The sequence below is a fragment of the Coenobita brevimanus genome, chromosome 116 (assembly GCF_032717465.1).
Source record: "Coenobita brevimanus isolate Jiangsu-jjx chromosome 116, ASM3271746v2, whole genome shotgun sequence".
In the NCBI taxonomy this organism is placed as follows: Eukaryota; Metazoa; Arthropoda; class Malacostraca; order Decapoda; family Coenobitidae; genus Coenobita; species Coenobita brevimanus.
Genome location: NC_137069.1, coordinates 4,122,501 through 4,145,552, shown reverse-complemented (window position 1 = coordinate 4,145,552; position 23,052 = coordinate 4,122,501). Strand labels below are relative to the sequence as shown.

Here is a 23,052-nt window from a genome sequence, read left to right as displayed (position 1 = left end):
TTATTCCCTCTCTCTTCCTTCTCCTCCTCCTCTTTCTTCTCTCTTCTGCTTCTTCCTCTTTATTCCCTCTTCTTTCTTCTCTTCACGTTTTCTTCTTCTTCTTCTCCTTCTAATTACAGCAGATAGCAATGACCCCTTAATGCTAGGGTGTGGAACTTATGCCTCCCTGTTGGCCCATCGCAAAATTAGTCACGTAAACACTTCTCCTCCTCCTCCTCATTTTTCTCCTCCTCCTCCTCCTCCTCATTTTTCTCCTCCTCCTCCTCCTCCTCCTTCTTGTCGTCATTTTCATCATCATCATCATCTCCTATGCTCTTTCGCAAGTATTAGTGCAGTTTCTAAGGTTTAATTTCTCTTCCTTAGGTTTGGCCGTGTCCGTAATGGCTGGTGATGGCTTGCCTCGACACCACCACCACCACCACCACCACCACACCCATGACGTCACGGCACCGGAGAGGAGTAGAGCCGCCTCCTCTCCACCACCACCGCTCCCTTTCCTCCTCCTCCACCTCCCTATCTTCCTCCTGCTGCTCCTCCTTCTCTCCTTACTACCCGGCGCGTCAACACATGGTAAGTTTCATTTTCTCTCGCTCCTCCTCCTCCTCTCTCTCACTTGAAGTCTAAAAATTCGTTCCCAAGATGAATAAAATCGTCTGGAGGCAGGAAAGAGCAAAATAACACATCGTCGTGGTGAAAGGGTTAACACGGACATAAATCGTAAAAATAAATAGGTAAATAAAGGAATAAATCAGTTAAAATCACGTACGAGAGATTGTTAACCCTCTCAACCCGGGGACGTAGTTTTGATTTTGTTCTTGCTGGTTCCCGACGATTTTTATTTTGTCCAGGAAAACACGGGAAGGGGTTAGTGAAAGCTGCATCCAACCCCCCCCCCCCTCCTCAGTTGGCTAAGTCTGTCCTACGCTTATTAAAATCGTCTGGTGGCTGCTGTTTTTTTCTTTCTTTCTTTTAGCTAACTGGTGACGATTTTTCTCAGCTTCAGAGGGGCATATTGAGCTGAGGGGTTTGGGTACAGCCACATTAACCTCTTCAGTACCACAGGTGATCCCTTAAGTTGCATAAAAAGAAAGGACTTGCTTTCCTCTCCTTCCTTCTTTTCCCCTTTTTCCTTCCTCTTTGCTTCTGGCCATTGCTAGGCTACCCGTCTGGGTGTGAGGCGTATCCCTGTGGGCTTAGGAGGCGCACTGTACTGGGTTCGTTGGGTGGGAGAGAGGCACAAGTTAGAGATTGATTATTTTCTCTCTTTGGGCCACACACAACTCATCTTCAGAGGCTGTGTACCTGGAAGTAAAGAATTCAGTCTCTCACCTGTGTATTTCTCCCTCCCAACGTTTCCCCTTGTAATGGATCATCTGTCTATAGTCTGTTTATTTCACCTGACCCAACTTGGCCTCTATGTTACCTTGATTGCGTGAAATTCCAGGAGTCTTCATTATGAGGTGGATGGGCGTCTTCGTGGTATTCATCTGACGGAACTGGGCTATTCCTTCAACTCTGACACTAACCATAAGCTTCGATGATCTTAGTTCTGAGGCAGGAGTTAGTCTTCTTGGTCGCTAGTCAAATCAGTGCTTCAGTCTTTACATACGTGGTCATCAGCTGAGAAAAAGGGAGTTAGGGATCTTCGTCGGGGTGAAAGAAACGCCTTAAAATATGGTTCCTGTTCCTTAATGCGTTTATTTTGCATATTACGCCATAAATTTCCTTCACAGCGTTTGGTGCCCTCTTAATGTTTCTTTTTGTTGTGAGATGGATTTACGTAGCTGAGGAGAGACTCTTAAAACTGAAGGCTTTGTACAGTATAGAGCCTTCATTAGCCCTTACACCAGTGAGGTCTGTTTACTGAAGAATATAATCAGGAAGCTGGAAGAATTAAAAGAAAAAAGAAAAGAATCATGCTTAGTGACATATTGCGCGTGAGTATTCTCTTTTTTCTTCTTCCTGTGTCTTAAACGTCCGCATAATTTACACACACACACACACACACACACACACACACACACACACACACACACACACACACACACACACACACACACACACACACACACACACACACACACTATAGCATTAACCCCTTCACCCCGAGGACCTCCTTTGATGTTATTCTTGCCTCTTGATGACAGAGTTTGCTGTGTGTCCATCTGTACTGAAAGGCATATTGAAGGTTGCATCTAAGCCCTCCTGTTTAGAAAGTCACCCCAGTTTCTAAATAAAGACGTCAAGGTGGTTGTGACTGTAATGTGTTAATGAGTAACAGAATTTCGCCGAGAGAGGGTCTGTAGCGCGTTTGTTTTAGCCTAAGGAAGTATCTTGCCTCGTTATAGCTCGGTTAAAATCCATGGGTAATCAGACTGAAGGGTTGATTGGACTAGTAACCAAGGAGACTCGTTCCTATCTCATAAGGCTTATCGATGTTATGCCGCCACAACTTGACCCTGAAGTAGTGGGAGTAGCCTAATTTTGACAAATGAAAGCAAACAGACTAGTAACCAAGGAGACTCATTCCAACTTCAGATACAAGGGTCATGGAATATCAATCAGCGAGACCAGGAGATAATAGTCAAGCTGTAGGCGTGCACTAGTCTCGTCAGGTGAAAATAAACAGACTATAGCACAAGTGAGCCTCCCAAGTCCAGCACACGCGGCCCTGAGTCTGCTGCTGCCGGAGTGTGTGTTTTGTGAGCATTATATCAACGACCGTAAACAAAGACGAACGCATAGGAGGCTCGTAGTCTTCTCAGTTTGGGAGACCACCTAACACCTTTTCCTTACCGATTTATTTCTGTACATGGCGCATTGATGTTCTGTTGTATGTTATTGATGCAGTGTGGGTCTATATCAAGGTGATGGAGAGGGGCACCTTCACGTGGTGGCATCTGTATAACCCGAGTATCGTAACTACCTGATTATACAAACGTCCCTCAGCTACTTCCCTCTTCCGCGAGAGGAGGAAGGTAGAGTGCAGGAGAAGGGTGGTCCGCTGGGTTCACCATTCACGTGTGATCTGGGGCCACTACAACAAGTCTGTATCAGTAAGACGTACCATAGATAACATACAGGAGAACAGGGAGGTACAATATGCAGAAATAAATCGCTAAGGAAAAGGTGCTACGGAGTCTTCTTAACTAGAGAAATTACGGGCTTTTATCTGCATCATTTTGGCCCAGTCCAGGTAGCATTATTTTTTTTTTTTTCCCTCTGTCTTTTTCCTCTCCCATCTCGGAGCTTGATTGTTTTTGTGTTGTTCAAAGTGACGGCTAATTCCACAAAGACGATTTTTTTTTATCACCACTTCACTCTGATGACATCTTTCTTGCTCTTTTCAAACGCTTTTACTCGGCTTGGGAGACGCAATCCACCCTGGAGGGATTAGACGAAGGCTTACCCTACATTAATCCCTTCAGTGTGGGAGGTGTTTCTGAAGCTGAGGAAAATCGTCTGGAGGCAGAAGGAATTTACTTGGATAGACGTCATCGCAGTGAAGGGGTTGTGGTCATTCTTACCTGCGTGACTCATTTGTGTGTTGGTTAAAATTTGGTCATACTTGTGTTGTTCATCTGTTGTGTTGATGTTTCTTAAAAGTTTATCCCTTGTGTTTGTGTTTTGTTTAGTTGCATTTTCCAGGAGTCAGTGTGTTTGTTTGTTTTTTTCCGTGTTAGGGAGTGAAGTTTTGGCTGTGTGTGTGTCAAATCTAGGCATACTGATTGTGTTGTGTGTGTGGAATCGTAGGTGTTTTTTTATATATTTTTTCCTTCGTGTTGTCCATGGTTTACTGTGTTTGGAAGTAGTCCTCTGCGTTAGGGTGTGTGTGTGTGTGTGTGTGTGTGTGTGTGTGTGTGTGTGTGTGTGTGTGTGTGTGTGTGTGTGTGTGTGTGTGAAACGTATCTATACTGAATGTGTTATGAGTCAAGTCTTAAAAAATAGCAGTATTGAATGTGAGTATCGGGTGTCATGGCGTTTGTGTTAAATAATTGATGTTTGTAGGTGTTGCTTTATCGATGCAGGTAGATAAAGATCGATGTTGCTGAGTGTAGTAGTGAGCGGTACTGAATGTTATGTGAGCATGAAATACTGTGAGTGTGTGTTATTTATTTTTTATTTTATCGATGGATATAAAATCGACGCAGCTGTGTATTATTAAACTGTATTATACGTTTTATGGATATTTTTGTTGTTTTGGAGAGGTGTGTGGCTTAATAATTGACTGCATGTATTTTTGAGTATACAGAAGCGATTAATAGACGTAGAGGTTGGTATGAAAGTGTGTAGAACTGATATGTACTGATTGTTCTAGTGGGTGTGATGAGTTGTGAGGTGTGTGCATATGAAACTAACACTTCCAGGCTTTCATGATGCACTCAGGTGAATAAAATCGTCTGGCATTAGCTGAGAGAGAGAGAGAGAGAGAGAGAGAGAGAGAGAGAGAGAGAGAGAGAGAGGCCGCGATCATGTGGTGGTGGTTAACTCTGACAGCGACACCACATAGACTCCCGTTCTCATCCCAGCTAAAGAAAGTACAATGACATTAGCTGGAATAGAATACGAGACTTGTTTCGACCATAATGGGGTTAATATTATGCAGATGTAAGAGTGAGAGCAGTGGAAATGAGTTACTTGAGAGGAGCATGTGGAGTGACGTGGAGGGACAGGTTGACGAATGAAGAAGTGAAGGAACGTTGTGGGGTAGATGTGGATGTGGTTGAAAAGATTAGGAGAAATACACTGAGGTGGTTTGGACATGTGGAGAGAATGGAGAGTGAAAGACTGACTAAGAGGGTGTATGTAGGTGAGGTGGAGGGAGGGAGAGGGAGGGGTAGACCGAGGATGAGGTGGAGGGATGGAGTTGAGAGGTATATGAGGGAGGGGGGGGTGAGTTGGGGGGAGGGTAGTCAAATGGTGGGTGACAGAGTGACTTGGAGGCGTTTTGTCTGCGGCCACCCTTTGCGGGATTAGGGCGTCGGGCTATAGATAAATAGATAGATAGAAGTATATTAATGGCGAAAAATAAGTCAGTGTTGTCGCGGATGTGCAAAGGTAGATTGTACTGAAAGTTATCATGGGCTTGATACATTTTGAGGCGTGTGCATGTGGACTTGATATATGCAGACGTTTATGGGAAAAGTTTAGTGTTGCATTGTGAGTGTGAAGTTTAGATCGAGTATAGAATTTAGATCTTTCTAGTAGTCTGTGAACTTTATGTCTTGTGAGGCGAATAGGTTATGTAATTAATGTTTGACAGGTGTTTTCTGAGTGCAGTGAATGTTTAAATGGGCTGTACTGATTGTGTTTTGATCAGTGTGTCATGTGAAGTGTGTGAGTTTTGTTCATTTAAATTTGCAGCTGTTTATTTTTTTTAATTTATCGATGCAAATAAAAATCGACAATGTTATATAGGCATAAAACTGGATTGTACTGAATATGTTAATGGAGAAAGTATGTTGCCAGGAAAACGAGTTAAGTAAATATACCGTATTTATGAGATGTAATATGCTGTATATGTATGTATTTTGAGGGTATGCATGGTTGCAATTGAAAAATGATGTTATGAGAGCAAAACTTAGCTGTTTGAGTGTCACACTGATTGTCATACTAGCATGATGTGTGCTGAGGCGTGAAAGTAATGTTTGTAGTTGTTTTTGAGTATGTTACAATAAATTAGAAAAAAAAGAAAAGAAAAGAGAGGAGACGATGATGTGATTGTAAAAGTAGCACGGAGTTTTATGGGATCTGTGTGTTATAAATGGGGTGTTACGATTATCTGTGCAACATGAGACGAGAGGTGTACAGGATTTGGTGTGGTTGTGGCAGTGTTAGGTGCGGCAGTTTGTGGCGCGACAATTTGTGGTGAGTGATTTGCGGCAGAGTGTGGTTTGGCACTGACGGTGATTGGTGTGTAGGGTTATAAAAGAAAGATGTGTGGCACTTTGAACTGTGGATGTTACCTCTACAATAGTTGTCTTTCCTATGCAGTGAGCTGTCTACATAAATATCTGAAGACGTAGATAAGCAAAAATAAAAGAGATATATTAAGAAAAAGTGCATTTAAGATCGATGAAAAAAGTAGCCTGCGCCATCTGAGAATTTTTTTATTGTATCCAGACGATTATCATTATTTATTTATTTATTTGTTTATCTTTTACTTTGGGAAGACCTGTCATAGTGAAAGTGTAAATGGATGTTATATGTAATTCTTCCTGCCCTAAAAGCCGCTCCTTAGCAGAATGGGGTTGTCTTATGTATTATGAATAAAAAGTAAGACACGTCACTGTAATAAAGGGGTAAAGTCAGCGACAGCCAAGATTTAAAATGTTCATTCTTCGACTGAGTATAAAGGTATCGTCCCTTTACCTCATTTTGAAAGTAATAATAATAATAATAATAATAATAATAATAATGTGATATAATAATAACAATAATAATAATAATAATAATAGTGATATAATAATAATAATAGTGATATAATAATAATAATAATAAAAATCATCATCATCATCATCATCATCATCATCATCATCATCATCATCCTAGCCCAATATCCACCACTGAGAATAGGGTGGGTAGTTTCCCTCCCCCCCAAGAAAAAAGGAAAAAAAATGCAATAGTAGGAGAACTATCATCACTGTGCGTAGCGAAAAAGGATCACGTGTCCATTTGCTCGCAGGTAAAGCATCTCTGCATTTCCCGAGCTCCAGTGGGGGAGAGTGATAGCCAGCAGTAGCCCTTTGCCCATACTGACGTGGTACGAAAGGTTGTAATGGTTCTGTGAAATTCAGGACTGGCATGTAAATATACGTCAAAAATAAATGTAGGTACTTGTGTTATTGACAATTTTCACGCAGTTGAATCACATTGTATTAATTCACCCCGTCAGTCTGTCTCTGTCTCTCTCTCTATCCAGACGCTTTAATTATACAAGGGATAGACGTGGACAATCCCTTCCTCTGCGATTAGGCTACCCTCCCCCCAACTCACACCACCATCATTCATATACTCGTACTTCACCTCATTGTTGGTCTCCCTCTCCCCATCTCCCCCTCATTCATGGTCTCTCTCTCCCCATCTCCCCCTCATTCCTGGTCTCCCTCTCCCCATCTTCCCCTCCACTCCAATCACGTACTCTCCTCTAGTCCGTCACTCACTCTTCAATCCTTCCACATAACCACGCCATCTCAGTGTACGTCAGATTACAGCAGAAGATTGTGGCCAGGCTTGTATTGTGAGGGTAGGCTGGAGGGTTACACCGTCCATGCGTGCTGACGAGGAATGGTGTACAGGGGGGTAATGCAAGGACTGTGAGAGAGAGGCAGAGGGACGAGTGTAATATTTGCCACTACCATGTGTTACATTGAATTATTGAAGGCTGTATCTAACCCTCCACTTCGATAATTCTCTTAATGTGATTTGTAATTGCTCTGAGATGGCTTAATTAGTCCTGAAAAATGCGGATCGTGTTCAGGGTGTCAAGCAGAGAACCATAACAAACTCTCAAGCTGTTGTGACCCATTGGCAGCTGAATACACACGTCTGAGGTTACGTGAAACGGATCTGGCAATTTTCACGGCCATGAGAGGATTACTGGAAAAGGTAATGATGCTCTCAGGTTCCTTTCGTACCTAAATAAAAGAATCTGGCGTTAGGTGGAAGAAAATACTAGAGTTGCCCCTACCATGAGAGGATTCAGCGTTGTCAAATTACACTAGGGTGTTGTAGAGGTGAAGTAATATGAGGGTAGGTTGGGACATCACAGGGACGTGCTGAGGAGGTGGTGGTGTCTATCTAACTATAGCCAGACGTCATAATCCCATAGGGGGTGGCCGTTTGTCTTTGAGTTAGTTGTTCAACGGGGAGGGGCACTAACCCTCCACCAACCTACTTGTTGACACGTAGGAAACGAATATGGGTTGATTTTATGGCGACCACCCAGCGTTTTGAATGGTTTCCTGGCTCACAGGAAACCACTGTGCTTGTCACTTAATGAAAAGCCACCTGAAAAGGAATGAAGAGTAATAGAAAGTGACAGGAAAGATGGGAGAAACTGAAAGAGAGGATGACAGACACAGAAAAAGATTCATAAAGGTGGAGGAAGAAGCAGGCAGCACACAACATTGAGTGAATGATGATCGCCACCACCTACCGCTCTGAAGGTGGTGTATTTAGGGTTAATTGAAACTGTTCTGTGTGGGTGATTGACAGAATTAGCTCTTCCCTATGCCGGCCAAATGCAAAGTGTTGTACCGGTAGTGACTGTTTGTGAAATTCAGGATTCTTGTGCAATGCTCTGCTAAATATATCCGATTAGCTACTGCCATTGAAGCAACTTTCCCTTTAATCACAAGCCATTACCGTAATTCACTCGTCAAATTACCACTGAAATCTGTAGGGAGTAAGAAACGTGAGGGTATTTTTAAGCATTAGAGAGTTATGGCTTGGTGGAGAGGAGTACAGAGGGTAATCGAGGCAGTATATGAGGAGCTGTGACCTTTACAGTCTGAGGACGTCTTTTTATTTGCTCTTGTACCTGCAGTTATTTTCAGTTTAGGTGGCACTTTTTGACCTGGAGGGGTTAGAAATAGCCTTCAATACCCAGTCACTACTAAACTTGAACAAAATCGAAGAATAAAATCGTCTGGAGATTGCAACGAAAAGAAGGATGTCGTTGCGTGCCGCTGAGGGGTAATTGAAGGAGCGAGACGTTGCGTGACTGGCGGCCATTTAATAACCTCATCATTTCTTTCTTTTAGTTCTCCTTTTTGCTGCTGCTGGGTTTATTTTCAGCACGGTAATAAAGGTACAAGTGCTAGTTCACTCGGCTGTAACCTGAAATGAATGGCTTGCCGAGAAAAGGGATAAATTAATGCATTGTTCCTGAGCAGTTAACCCATCTGCTGAAGCGACCTACATTTCATTCTGTTCTTCCAGTTTTCAGACGATTTCATCCAGCGTCAGACATTTCGCGAATAGGAGGAGTTAGACAGCCGTTTTAAACCCCCTTCAATAGCATAGGTCCTTCCTGAGTTGAATAAATGGTCTGGAAGTAGCAAGAATAAATAAAAATATGATGTCAAGCTTAAGGAGTTATGGAGGTCGGTCCTAACTCCCTCTGTCTGAGTGGGTCCCTCCTGAAGCTGCGTAATATCGTTTGGCGGTATCAGGGTTAAAGTAATACCGACGCCCTGGTACTGAAGGGGTTAATGGAGACTTTCTAACTTCGTGTGCCTGCCGGATATGTAATAACCAGAATAAAATCGTCTGGTGACAGCAGGATCACAATGAAAGTCGTTTTTAAGTCAGAGCCTTCTAGTATGTTCAGAGATTGTTGTTGTTTTTGTTGTTGCCCAAGGTTTGTCTGGTCGTGAACCAAAACGCCAAGCAGAAGTTGTCCTTTTCCGGCAGTTCACCATCCTCCTGTAGGGAGATAGGGAGGGAGTTGAGAGACGTTTGTATACTAGGGCAGCTGGCCCACTCACTTATATCAGTACTACAGCGAGAGGGCGGCCGTCTCCAGCACCACGTTCACAGATTCCTATACTTAAGTAATTTTGGTGTGTAGTGTAACTGGAGCAAGAACAGAATGGAGGTATAATCTGAATACAGTTATCAGCTCTTACTAGAAATAACATACATCATCATCGTCATCATCATTATCGTCATCATCATCATCATCATCATCATCATGTGGATATACAATACAGGGTTCGTCATTTTCATTTTCAAAAAGTATACTAATTCAGATAGTTTTATAATCTATTCACTGCTGTTGGTTTCTAAAAGGCAAATAAAGACATCTAACGTTAGCCGGAATAAAGATTTTTTTTTCCACGCTGCAGCAAAAGGTTTAAGAGACCAAGGTAATACTGTGGCGGCCTAGATATGGAATGAAAGGAAGAGGCAGACAGAGATCGAGATGACGAGATGAGATTTGGAGATTTGTAGGGCTTGGATGGAACAAAGTAAAAACCATTTGGGTAAAGTGGAAAACGATGGGAGAGACCTTTGTTCTGAAGTGGACTGACTCAAGCTGATGATAATGATAATGATGATGATGTATCTTGGGAGTGATGATGATGGTTTTGATTATGATGTGTCTTGGGACTGATGATGATGATGTGTCTTGGGAATGATGATGATTGTTATGATTATGATGTGTCTTGGGACTGATGATGATGATGTGTCTTGGGGATGATGATGATGATGTGTCTTGAGGATGATGATGATGATGATGATGTGTCTTGGGGATGATGATTATGATGATGATGATGATGTGTTTTGGGAATAGGGGTCGTTACTGTAAATGGCATCTCTCTGTCGAGGCCACCTTTTCTAGGATGGGACATAGGCCATATAGCTAGATAAAGGTACTTTATCTTACTCGTTTACTGTGATGTTAGTACCTGACAGACCCATACTTGTTAAGGAAAACCAGTTCTTGACAAAACTGAATGAACGGCTGACAGTGACTATGGAAAGTGAATGAGGGATGAAATAAAGTATCAAATTAGTGCATCACACGCAAGCTACGGTGCAATGAGCTAACTGACAACTCATGCAGGCTTTGACAGTAAACATTCATGCTCGAATAGATGCCTGTTTCCTGCCAAATGGGAAACTTTTGACCACAGTAACTCTATAACTGTGGTGGATTGAGTGCAATTATTTCCTGGGTAGGTGTGCGACGACTTTTCTCAGACGACAGTGTACACCTGTGTGCATTTCGTGAGGGTTGTTAAAATTACCAAATAGCCACAACACAAGAAATTTTGTGATCACCCTCCAGCCACAGTCCAGGGCTTAAATCTGCCTTTGTGTGTGTGTGTGTGTGTGTGTGTGTGTGTGTGTGTGTGTGTGTGTGTGTGTGTGTGTGTGTGTGTGTGTGTGTGTGTGTGTGTGTGTGTGTACATTTGCTACTAAGACAGGCCATACTGGGCAAGTGGGAGTGTAGGTTGGTAGATGAATGGGAGGATGAGCAGGATAAAATAAACCCATTGTGACTTAGGTCCATGGTTGGAATAGGTACGTGTGAGAAAAGAGGACCATGGGGCATAAGTCCTTGATGGAAACGAGCTGAAGCAGAATGTAAGTCCAGTGGGTAAAAATAAGTCTATGGAAAAAATACTTCCTTGTGGAGTTCTGGCATTTCCCCACCAGCATAAAATAGGTCCATGAGGAAAAAAGTTCCATGGGGAAATTAGGTTCATGGGAATAATAAATAAAGGGCTAACATAGATCCGTATGGGGGGAAAATGAGTCGTGGCGAAATTATGTCCATGGGGAGACTAGGTCCATAGGAAATAAAGAACCATGGGAGAAAATAAAGTCGGTGAAAGAGCCAGTCCTAGCGAGAAAAACAGGAGGATGGGAAGGTCATGTACAGGTCTTCTTTATGTTTACTTCTTCCAGACATTTTTGTTAACACTGGAGAAACTACAAGCAGCAGTGCGGTTTGAAATATGCACAACTCTTTTACAGCCTAATTTGTCGCCCTAAGCTGGATATAATCGTCTGAATGCAGCGGTCATGAATTTAAAATGAAACGCTGAGAACTTGTGCCCCGAGCAGTCGACACTTGGTATGCCTCCGCCAAACCTTGCGCACAGACTCACCTTACAACCTTCATGACCTTGCTGACCTAATCGGGTCATCATCATACTGTATCACTGACAAAACTTTGGTGCAAATCCGTTAATGGGTTCAGGAGATATCGCACCCACAAGGACAAACTAAGTCGATCCCATATGACCTTGACCTTTGACCTCTTGACCAATCAGTTCATCATCTCCTCATACTGTATCACTGACAAACGTTTGGTGGAGATCTGGTGATTACAGATTCACGGACCCACACACACTGGGATGCACAGAACAAGGACTTAGTGCCTCGTCCAGCATAGGTAGGCAGTGGCATAATAAACCACGAGAGTGAATTAGTTGAGATGATTTGTCAATAAGAGTAACACTGATGCTTGTGAATGAAGGTTACTGGGTTGGTGATCAAAGGACTATGGAAGTGATCTGCTGCCTGAAAGAACGCGAATTTGATGGAGGTGGTTGAGGAGTTATGGAAGTGATCTGCTCTCTGAAAGAAAGCGAGTATGATCCTGTATTTGAACTGGGAAAAGTGTGATGATTTGTATTTCATTAAAATAGATCGAACTGACCACACAGAAGACCCACCGACTTATCGTACAAGCACCCCGCCGATACCACCACCCCAGTCCTGAATTAGCCAACTCTAGTGTGTGTTCAATATGGATGGTGGGTATTTGTGCCAAAATGGTGACCTGTGAACATTTGTGACGCGAAGGATATGACTGTCCAATCTATGCCTAGAATCGGACACATAAGAAAAAAAAAAAATTATAAGTGGTTGTCCCATACCCCTTCAAGTCCACCCTCTTTTTGGTACTACACACCTTTTTATTTTGATCTGAAGGAGTTACCTGTAGTCTTCGTTAACACCTTCGCTATTAAAGGTCTTCCGAACTAAATAAATTCGTGTGATGGCAGCAAGAACAAAATAAAATACGCAACACTGGATTGAAAAGGTTTATATGATCGTACAGTAGGGAATGGTAGAAAGAATATGAGTGATTTTCGTTAGTGAATGTAGGCAAGGGTAATGACTGTTAAATGTGAAGGGTGATCCTTGAAAATGAGTGCAAGAAAGAGAGAAGTGATTGTTGAATGTGAGTGGTGATAGTTGAAAGTGACTAGGTAAAAGTAAAGTGATGATTGTTGAGTGTAAGTAGTGATTATTGAGTGAATGGAAGTAAGAGTATGGTGATTATATTGTTGAATGTGAGTGGTGATACTTCAGTGAATGTAAAAGTAAAGTGATGATTGTTGAGTGTAAGTAGTGATTATTGAGTGAATGGAAGTAAGAGTATGGTGATTATATTGTTGAATGTGAGTGGTGATACTTCAGTGAATGTAAAAGTAAAGTGATGATTGTTGAGTGTAAGTAGTGATTATTGAGTGAATGGAAGTAAGAGTATGGTGATTATATTGTTGAATGTGAGTGGTGATACTTCAGTGAATGTAAAAGTAAAGTGATGATTGTTGAGTGTAAGTAGTGATTATTGAGTGAATGGAAGTAAGCGTATGGTGATTACTGTTGCATGTGAGTGGTGATTTTTTGAGGTTAATGTAGGTAGGAATAATGTGATGGTTGTTGATTATAAGTGGCAGTTTTTGGGAGTAAGTAACAGTCATGTGATGGATGTTGAGAGTTTATGTGACATCCAGTGTAATATGCCTGAGAACATAGAACACGTCATAGTTACTGCGTTTACCTGTGCCGTACATGATTTCGAAGTCCTGAGTGAAGAGTGGATGAACATATGGCCTATTCTATTGAGGATAGCTTGTATTACTCTTGTTTTCATTCTTCTCTTTTTAAATCCTATCCACCTCACGTATAAAACTGTGATACAGGATGATGTGTGTGCATTTCTTGTAGGCTCTCCTTTGTGTAACAGTGTGATAAGTTGTGTATGGGTGTGTGCTGTGTATAGCTGTGTGTTATAGGATGATGAAGGGCGTGGAGTTGTATCTTGTGCTATGTGCTAGGATCGTGGGAGGTGAGAGTGTAGTTATGAGGTAGTTGTGAGATGAATTTCGGTCCTTGGGCCGTATTTTCGTTTTCTGAAACTTGGCCACACTTCTTCCTCAGTTACGTATTTTTGCCAGTTACACCTTGATATCCTCTTGTATGTTCCTGACACAAAGTAAGTTGTTATTAAAAAGATATTAAAAAAACAAGAAGGTTTAACATGCAAAATATATAGCTAAGGAAGAAGTGCTGTGAATTCTCCTTTGCCAGGTAGAATACACCTCTATATTACAGTCAAGACAAGAAGCACCGTTACCCTTGCTGAATGAGAGTGAACCTAAGTGATGTTTATCTATAGTGTTTTGGTAGGTCTAACTCCCTAAAAGTTTGAACTCAGACCGTACTATTTATACTGTGTACAGTTTCATAATGCACATTGAGTTATGCCCATTGATACTGACCATAAAAGTGTTTGAAAATGCTTTGTTCTGTGATTCAAGGTTACATGAGAGGCGTAGGACCTGTGCTTTATATATGTTTATTTTCTTAATGTAAAACTATCAAAACAACTCTTTCCTCGTCGGTTTAATACAGCCTGAAATTAGTTTCTCCCGGGGCCTCGATTTGTCAGGTGACTGCAAGAAGAATTAAGCGCTGGATTATGTTAAACTGATCAAATTAAGTACTGAAGTAAAGGCAGTACTGAAGTAAAGGCAGACACTTTATTCTAATTAAAAAGGAGCGTGGAGTAGTAGGTCAACACCTCTGCCCTTTGAGTCAGAATGCAAAGTACTTACACCGAGAGTATCAGTGCTTCTTTTGTTGACTTTGCGTGGTGTGTGTGTGTGTGTGTGTGTGTGTGTGTGTGTGTGTGTGTGTGTGTGTGTGTGTGTGTGTGTGTGTGTGCGCGCGTGCGTGCGTGTGTGTGTGTGTGTGTGTGTGTGTGTGTGTGTGTGTGTGATAGATTCGTTTTATATTGTTATTTGCTTTTTATTTATGTCCATAAGCTTGATTTATGCACAGTTATCGTAATCTTTCTTTATGTAGTTTGTGTTTATTTTTCTAATACTACTCATGTACACATTATGATTTGATAAACATTACCCTGTTTTTCTGCACAGTTAACATACAAACATATATATACTTATTTGTTATGTACAGCTGGAGTCGGTAATTCCTTGACACGCTTGAGAGACTGAACAGCAAGAGGACAGATTACCTGACTGTTGTTGATTAGAAAAAGGTGTTCAGATTTTGATGTATCAGGGATTCCAAACAAATGAAACAAGTAGATTTTGCTGTCTTTTATACATCGTGTGCATAAATAATTTGAGCTTCCAACGCATTTTATTACGTTGATCAGGTAGTAAAATAATTGCTTCTGGCATCCTTTACACGTCTTGAATTATAGACGAATGATGCTATTTTCCAGTTCTGTTGATAATTTTTGTTTTGACGTATCGAGCCAATTAAGGGAACTATTGTCTTCAACTGTACATAATGGTACATGTTCATATTCCTTTGTATATTGGATTATTTGTAACCGTGTAATCCCTGTTTTGTACCGTTTGTATTTGAACACCGTATAGCACTCATTTCCTTACGAGCATCTTTGTATTCCAGTCTTTTCCTGAGTTAACCCTTCTATTGCTGTGGGCTCACTTGAGTATTTTATTCAGACAGACCAGATGATTTTGTTTCCTTGTGTCAAATCCAAGCAGTCAGGAGGTGAATAAAAAGTTGCAGTTAGCCCTGTTGTGGCTGTGGACGATTATTTTTATTTTTGTCATCATCAGTTTATTTTGTTCGTTAGAATCAAGTCCTGGCAATCAGAGGGTTAATTTTCCTTTTGAATTTCACTCTTATTCTTTAGTTCTGAATGTTAAACGCCTGTAAATGTCAGTTCAAGGATGCAGTACTTAGTCGTCCATCTGTGAGCGGAACTGACTTCTTGTTCTTTCTAAAAGCTGGCTTACTCGTTCAGTCTGAAGCATGGAGTTGAAGCGTGTATGCGGCAAGTGTCTGTGGGCATTATTTGGCTTGCTGAATATCCCACTCAAGCAGGGATAATGATTCAGTATGCATGTCAATATGATCAGTTTTCCAGCAGTTTCTGGGCATGATGTTGAAGTGCATGTGTGTAGCAAGAAGTAACTTCTGATTAATTTAACTTGTTGAACATCCTTCCAGAGTAGGACTGGTGATTCAGTATTCCTTTGTACTGGTCATTAAGTTTATTAGCATTTATATGAGTGTGGGTGAATCTCCTTTCTCCAGACAGAGAGTTTATATATATATATATATATATATATATATATATATATATATATATATATATATATATATATATATATATATATATATATGAACATACTAACACACTAGAGCTGTTTGTGTTAACTCTGTCATTCAAACTAGAGACAAAGATTGACTTCACCCAGTCTCACATAAACCCCTATGAACTAAGTGACAGTACATGATGAGTAAATGAATTATCTTCCATCTTCATGCTACAAAACCATGCTTCGAGACCGATCATATAATCCTGCATTAACCAATAAACCTCACTTCATCTAAACCCCCACGGCTCAGTGTCCTTTTTAATTATACGTTAATCAAAAGTACGTCTTTTTGGTTAGTCTTGTGTTTGAGTACAGTGGATGATAAGGGAGAATGTGAAGGTATGAGGAGTGTTGTGGAAGCTTTGACCATTCAGTTATCGTGACTAATTTTATTCTGTTATTCCCTGTATGGCGACGTGGTGAGAAAGTGATGTTTATATAAGGGTGAAATTGTGAGGGCATTATAATGTCGTGTGTAGCAAGGTAGTTTGTAAGAGACCGTGAGTTTGAAGTTAACTAGTGGAAAAAACATAATTCAAGTTAAAAGGCTGTTGTGTGAAAAAGGTACCATAATATGAGAAAAAAAGAACATTAATTAAGGTTGAGGAAATGAATGTTAAGCTTAGGTTTTTGAGGACGTGAAGGAACTGTAGGGGAACTGAATATTTCATACATTTTTCTTACCTATGTTTTCAAGTCACTTTGTTAATTTCTATGTTTGTTTTACAGGTTTACTTTGTTATGTGTTTTCTTGGTACAGAGTTGCAGGAAATATTAAATGCTGTGTTGTTTTTTTTTGGGGGGTTAGAAAAAATGCTATGGGTTTCTGGTACAACATACGGCGTGTACTGAGAAGGAATGTGCTGTTTCTGTATGCATTTTTTCTCCTTTCTGGCAACGTTCTTCCCCACGATCATTTATTGTTTTTGTTTCTTCGGGACATTGTGTCTTTTTCAGAGGACGAAGACGCCACTGTTCCTGCCGTTGTTGCTTCGTGATGACCAGGATCTCCATTACTCACTAGTCTTTAACTTTTTCCAGAGCCCCTCCTTCCTTGTTCCCCTAACGCCCCCATCTAGCGTAAAATTTTAACCTTGAACACACTCATGGCTACTGGTTTGCTTTCCAGGCTTACATTTCTGTTTTTTGTGCACTGAGCTGTAACAATATAGTGTCACAAAGGCGCCCTTGTTCCACTTCTTCATAACAGGTTTCATGAAGCTTTTACCCTCACAGTGAAGCAGTGTATCGAGGCTTCGCTTATGAGGCCTCTGGATGTGTGTAGTCGAGTGTAATTGCATGTTTCCTTGAGTGAAAATCCTAAGGTGTGCCTGAATGGTACGTAAGAATGAAAGGATGGAACCAGTAGTTAAAGAAAATAGTGTGAGACTTTATTGACAGAGTGAGTGTTTGAGTGAAGTAATATAGTTTACAAACCCTGAAAAACATGATGATGAAAATAGAGAATGTGTGTAATGATACCAGAAGGAGAGACAGAGATGATGATGATGAAAATATTAAAAGCAAAAGGGAGCAAGAGACCGAATGCTGGCGTTTGATTTGGCTTTGTAACAGCAGAGAGAGACGGCAAAGTAAGACGGAGAACAAGAATCAAGTTACATGATCCCACAAGCCATGAGAGTAATTGAGCTTTTGAGTGAGAGAGAAACAGATTTGGTTTCATAATAGCAGAGGAACTAAGACGGTTGAGTGAATGAGAGTGAGAATTAAGTAATGTTAACCAGTGAAATCCAGGAGACTGAATCCCAAGCAACAGAAAGAGAGGCGATGATGAAAAATTACTAATAGATCGGACGGCATACCAGCAAGAGGGAGAGAGAGAGCTGAGTGAATGGGAGTGCAGCGAATGATGGGACCGCCTTGTGTTCCAGAGTGCGCACCGCCAGCCTTGTTGACAGAGCCTCCGCCTACCTCCGTGGTCTTCACTCAGGAGGAGCTATTGTACTATCACGGTACTGCTGTGGGTGTGAGGGCCTCTCCTGCTCCAGCCCCTCCGCTTTCACTCTACCACCCTGGAGACGCTAAACTGGCACTTGGCTTTGGCACCATTTCATGAAACTGTTAACACTCGACGTGAGTCTGGCACTTTACAAAAACTGTCACCACTCGACGTCAATCTGGCACTTTACGAAATTGCCACCACTTGACATCAATCTGGCACTTTTCAAAATTACCACCACTTGACGTCAATCTGGCACTTTTCAAAATTATCACCACTCGATTTCAGTTTGGCACTTCACAAAATTTTCACCACTCGACATCAATCAGGCACTTTACACAATTATCACCACTCGACATCAATCAGGCACTTTACATAATTATCACCACTCGACATCAATCTGGCACTTCACAAAATTATCACCACTCGACATCAGTGTGGCACTTAACAAATCTGTTACCTCTCGACGCAGTACTGACACACGGTTATGGCACTTTGCGAAATTATTACTGTTCGACTTTACTCTGGCACAACTTTATTGTGGCACATGGTTCTCCTATCACTCAGCAAAACTGTTATCACTGTTTCTGTTTTACTCAGCTTTGCCATGTAGGCCTGGTGCAATGAAACTGTTATCATTTGTTGCTGTTCAGGCACTGCTTTGTGAATTTCAACAACTCAGCACTACTTTGACATGGAATTTTTATTACCATTGTTAAAAAGCATTACCCCTCAACGCTAATCTGGCAGGAGGTTCCTCTTAACACCAAACGAGAATATAACACTCGATGCGACTGTGGCACGTGGTTGTAGCACAATATTAACTCTATTTTTGAAACTGTTAGCACCTGATAGTTTTCAGGCATGAGGCTTTGGCATCACTTTATAAAACTGTTACCACTCGACGCCATTGTGGCACTATTATATCAGTCAATAGCTGTCGGCGGTGCTTGAAAAGGACACCTTCACGTGATGGCACCTAGATAACCAGGTGCTCCACTGGCCTGGTACTCGTATTCAAACGCTCCTCAGCTGGCTTCCCCAAAAGGAGGCTGGCAGGCTGCAGGAGAAGGGAAACTTAGCCTAATATCCTCTGGGTTCATGTTTCAGATGAGGCTGAGGCAACAACAAGAGCAACAAACTTTCAACACTTTACTGGCACATGGTTCTGGCACTCTGCAAAACTACTCCTGATGCTAATATGTTATGCGTTTGTGGCACCAAAATATATATAAGTATGACCACCAGACAACTATTACTGTGCTTAACTTTAACACCAAACATGGCACCACTGAAAAAATATCACCAGTCTTACCGCTACTCTGGAATCACTTTATGAAAATATAACCATTTCTATTGCAATTTCCATTACTGCAGTTACCCCCAAGTATTCAGTGTTTCGCAATATATTACTGAGATCATTTGTTCCATTTTGACTCCACTAGGCTAACAGCTTTTACAGTCAGAAAACTTTAATGATAACTTTAGTATTTTATTTAAGTCCACCTTATTATAACTCCTGATTACATGCGACTTATTCCGTGCAAATACAAGAGAAAGAGTTTAGTTAATAAGGTATGTGTGCACCTGGCCAAAGTAGGAGTGGCGTTAGAGATGGGAGTGATGGAAATAGCCGACAAGACCTGAGACACACCACAACAAACATATGGTCAGTTCCCTGTTTTTTTGTGAAGGAAGGACATGGAAAGGAGAGCGAGAAAACCTTCCATGTCTCCTGTTACACATACACACACACACACACACACACACAAGGTCTTAGCAACGAGAAGAAAATAATTGTAGATTATAAGTGTTTTCCGTGGGAGGGATGAGGAAAGTGCAGAATCGTGGCGTGTGTCTAGCTCTTCACTCAGAAAAAAATAAGTGACGGCAGGAACTCAGTGTTAATTATGTATGAAAATCCCACCCTGCATTGGAAGCGAATCTGAAAGCTATTCTTAGATTTTTCCGGGAAGTCATTATTTCTGCTTACCTGCTCATTTTTCCTTTAATTATTTCGTCGCTCAGGTGTTCCCTTTGTACCCTTTGTATTATATTTTCGCTTACCTGCCCCTTTTCTTCCTTTATTTATTCTATCACACAGGTGTCCCCTTTGTATAATATTCTTGCCACCTGACGATTTTTTTCAGCATTCAAAACACCTGTATTCGAGGTGGTACTGAAGCCAATATCTGACCTTCCATATCATGTTAAAAAGGTCCCTCCTAACCTGAAGTTGAACTGTTTAAAGGTAGTTAGAATAAGCTAATTAAAGGTGCCATCTGACTAGAGAGAAATAGAGTAAGAACGTGGCCTAATTTCACCGTAATTAGCGTATTAGATCTCATGGCCAGAACAAATCATGCCAGCATTAGGCGTCAAAACCATAACCCTATCGGACATGGGGCCGTAATTATTAAAGTTCCAGCCAGTTGTTACGGGAAATAAGTCTCCATTACAATATATTATCACGGATCGTCTTGTTTATCAATTTTGTTAACGGCCGCAGTTTGATGAGATGTTTTTTGTATTTTGTATTTATTGTATCCACTCGACTGTATTCAGATTAGGGGAGAATTTTGGAACTTCAGGGGTTTGCTGTAGTCTTAATTAACCTCTTCGCTAATACAGATTCTTCGTAATTAAAATAAAATCGTCTGCACAGAGCAAGAAAAGTAGTTATATGGTAATCATATGTGTAATAGCTGAGTGAACAAAAGCGTACTTACACTTAAACTTAATTATTTATTTGACTTGAGGAGACTATAAATTCGGGGGGGGGGGGGGGGAAATAGAGAATAGAACGGGTTGACCGAAGCCGGACCGGACAGCATTGGTGTCGGATCTTAGTTCTAATTAGTAAAAAGAAAAAAATCAGTATCATGTCTTTTTTCACGTAAAATCATAAATGCTTTTTTCATGCCTTTAGCTCCACTTTCCAGCGCGTTAATACTTCAGCTGCTCAGATGTTTTACATTTTTCTGTATAATCTTCTTGCGTATTGCATGGGGGGGGGAGGAAAACAGAAAAAAAAAAAAGTATTCTTTTTAACATAGTTATTCGACTTTTTTTACTTTTCGCTTTTATTGTTTCTGGATCCTACCTCATCCCTTCTTTAGGTAAAAATAGAAAATAATCAGGGTTGTCATTATATGTCGAGGATCTCACCTTATGCTGAGTAAAATCGTCTGATCGCCAATTATATATATATATATATATATATATATATATATATATATATATATATATATATATATATATATATATATATATATATATATATTAAGGAATGTCACCAGGACTTAAGTAAATAATGTATTCTGCTGAAAGACAACGATATTCAAATTAGGAAGGGCCTGTGTATTGTAGGAGGTCATTAAGGCTTCATCTAACCCTGCAAGTCGAAAAGTCTACCAATACTGAAAGAAAAAGCACAAGGACAAACTAAAATGAAAACGACATGCCTGGCCTCAGCACCTTACCAAACACCACATAGACGGTGCTGTGTGGCGAGGGTGACGGGACTCTTATGGCTCTGTTTGGCTTTGTTGTTTGCTCATTATTAATATGCACTTTCTGAAGCCATGTGTATATTTGGAGACACGTTGATAGATAGATTTCTTTCTTTCGTACTTCGCCAATAGTAGATGGAGACAGAGAGTGTGGTAGATAGATAATTAGATTGATGGGCAGAAAGAGAGAGAAAAAAACTGAAAATATTAAAGATAAAAAAAAAAATAATGAAGATACATACGTAGATGGATAAACATAAATGATATAGACTGATAGGAAAACGAAAAATGAAGAGAGAGAGAGAGAGAGAGAGAGAGAGCCAAGAGTGGAGACGGAGGAGCCAATATTGCCCAAGAGTTGAGAGCCATCGCCTTCACACGACTCTCAATGAACCGAGGCGTCTTTGATGTGAGAGAGAGAGAGAGAGAGAGAGAGAATATGTGCACTCGTGTGTGTGAGAGAGAGAAAAAAATGTGTACTCATGTCTGTGAGATGTTTTGTGTGTGTGTGTGTGTGTGTGTGTGTGTGTGTGTGTGTGTGTGTGTGAGAGAGAGAGAGAGAGAGAGAGAGAGAATGTGTGCACTCGTGTCTATGTGAGATGTTGTGTGAGAGAGAGAGAGAGAGAGAGAGAGAGTAATATGTGCACTCGTGTCTGTGTGAGATGTTTTGTGTGTGTGTGTGTGTGTGTGTGTGTGTGTGAGAGAGAGAGAGAGAGAGAGAGAGAGAGAGAGAATGTGCACTCGTGTCTGTGTGAGATGTTTTGTGTGTGTGTGTGTGTGTGTGAGAGAGAGAGAGAGAGAGAGAGAGTGTGCATTCGTGTCTATGTGAGATGTTTGTGCGTGTGTGTGTGTGTGTGAGAGAGAATATGTGCACTCGTGTCTGTGTGCGATGTTTTGTGTGTGTGTGTGTGAGAAAGAGAGAGAGAGAGAGAGAGAGAGAATGTGTAGATGAGGGTTAGAGGGGTGAGGAAGTAGGATGTGAGCCTGATGTGAGAAGCACAATAAGATGAGTGGATGGAAATGCCTGCCAGTTAACCCATTCAGCCCGAGGACGAATTACTCTTTTTATTTCTATTGTGGTGCTAAAGTGGGGCGTCTTCACGTGGTGGCACTGATATAACTACGGGGGATCCACTGCCCAGGTGTACAAACGTCCCTCATTTACCTCCATATTCCCCCCAAAAGAGGATGGTGAACTGCAGGATATAGGTAACTTTCAGCCTGCAGTCCACTGGGTTCACATTACAGATGAACTTGGGGCTAAAACTAGTAATATCCGTACCATCACCTACGATTTTATTAAACACAGGGTAGATATTTCGAAGTGGAGGGGCCAGATCCACTATTGCTTACTTTCTTTAATGTGATGTGGATGTGGTTGAGAAAGTTAGGAGAAATACACTGAGGTGGTTTGGACATGTGGAGAGAATGGAGAATGAAAGACTGACTAAGAGGGTGTATGTACAGTAGGTGAGGTGGAGGGAGGGGAAGACCGAGGATGAGGTGGAGGGATGGATTTGGGAGGTATGTGAGGGAAGGGGAAGTGGGTTGGGGGGAGGGTTGTCAAATGGTGGGTGACAGAGCGACTTGGAGGCATTTTGTCTGCGGCCACCCTTTTGCGAGATTAGCGCGTCGGGCGATAGATAGATAGAGAGATGAAAGGTTG

General features: G+C 41.3%; 1 protein-coding gene across 1 annotated transcript in view; it reads left to right on the top strand.

The window, feature by feature from the left end:
• Positions 1 to 501: 501 nt before the first annotated feature.
• The window catches only part of LOC145418813 (tolloid-like protein 1), a 148,331-nt gene continuing 125,780 nt past the window's right edge, over positions 502 to 23,052 (top strand). Inside the window, exon 1 of the mRNA XM_080287145.1 lies at positions 502 to 570. The gene's annotated coding sequence lies outside the window, so the exon portion shown is untranslated. The remainder of the gene's footprint in view (positions 571 to 23,052) is intronic.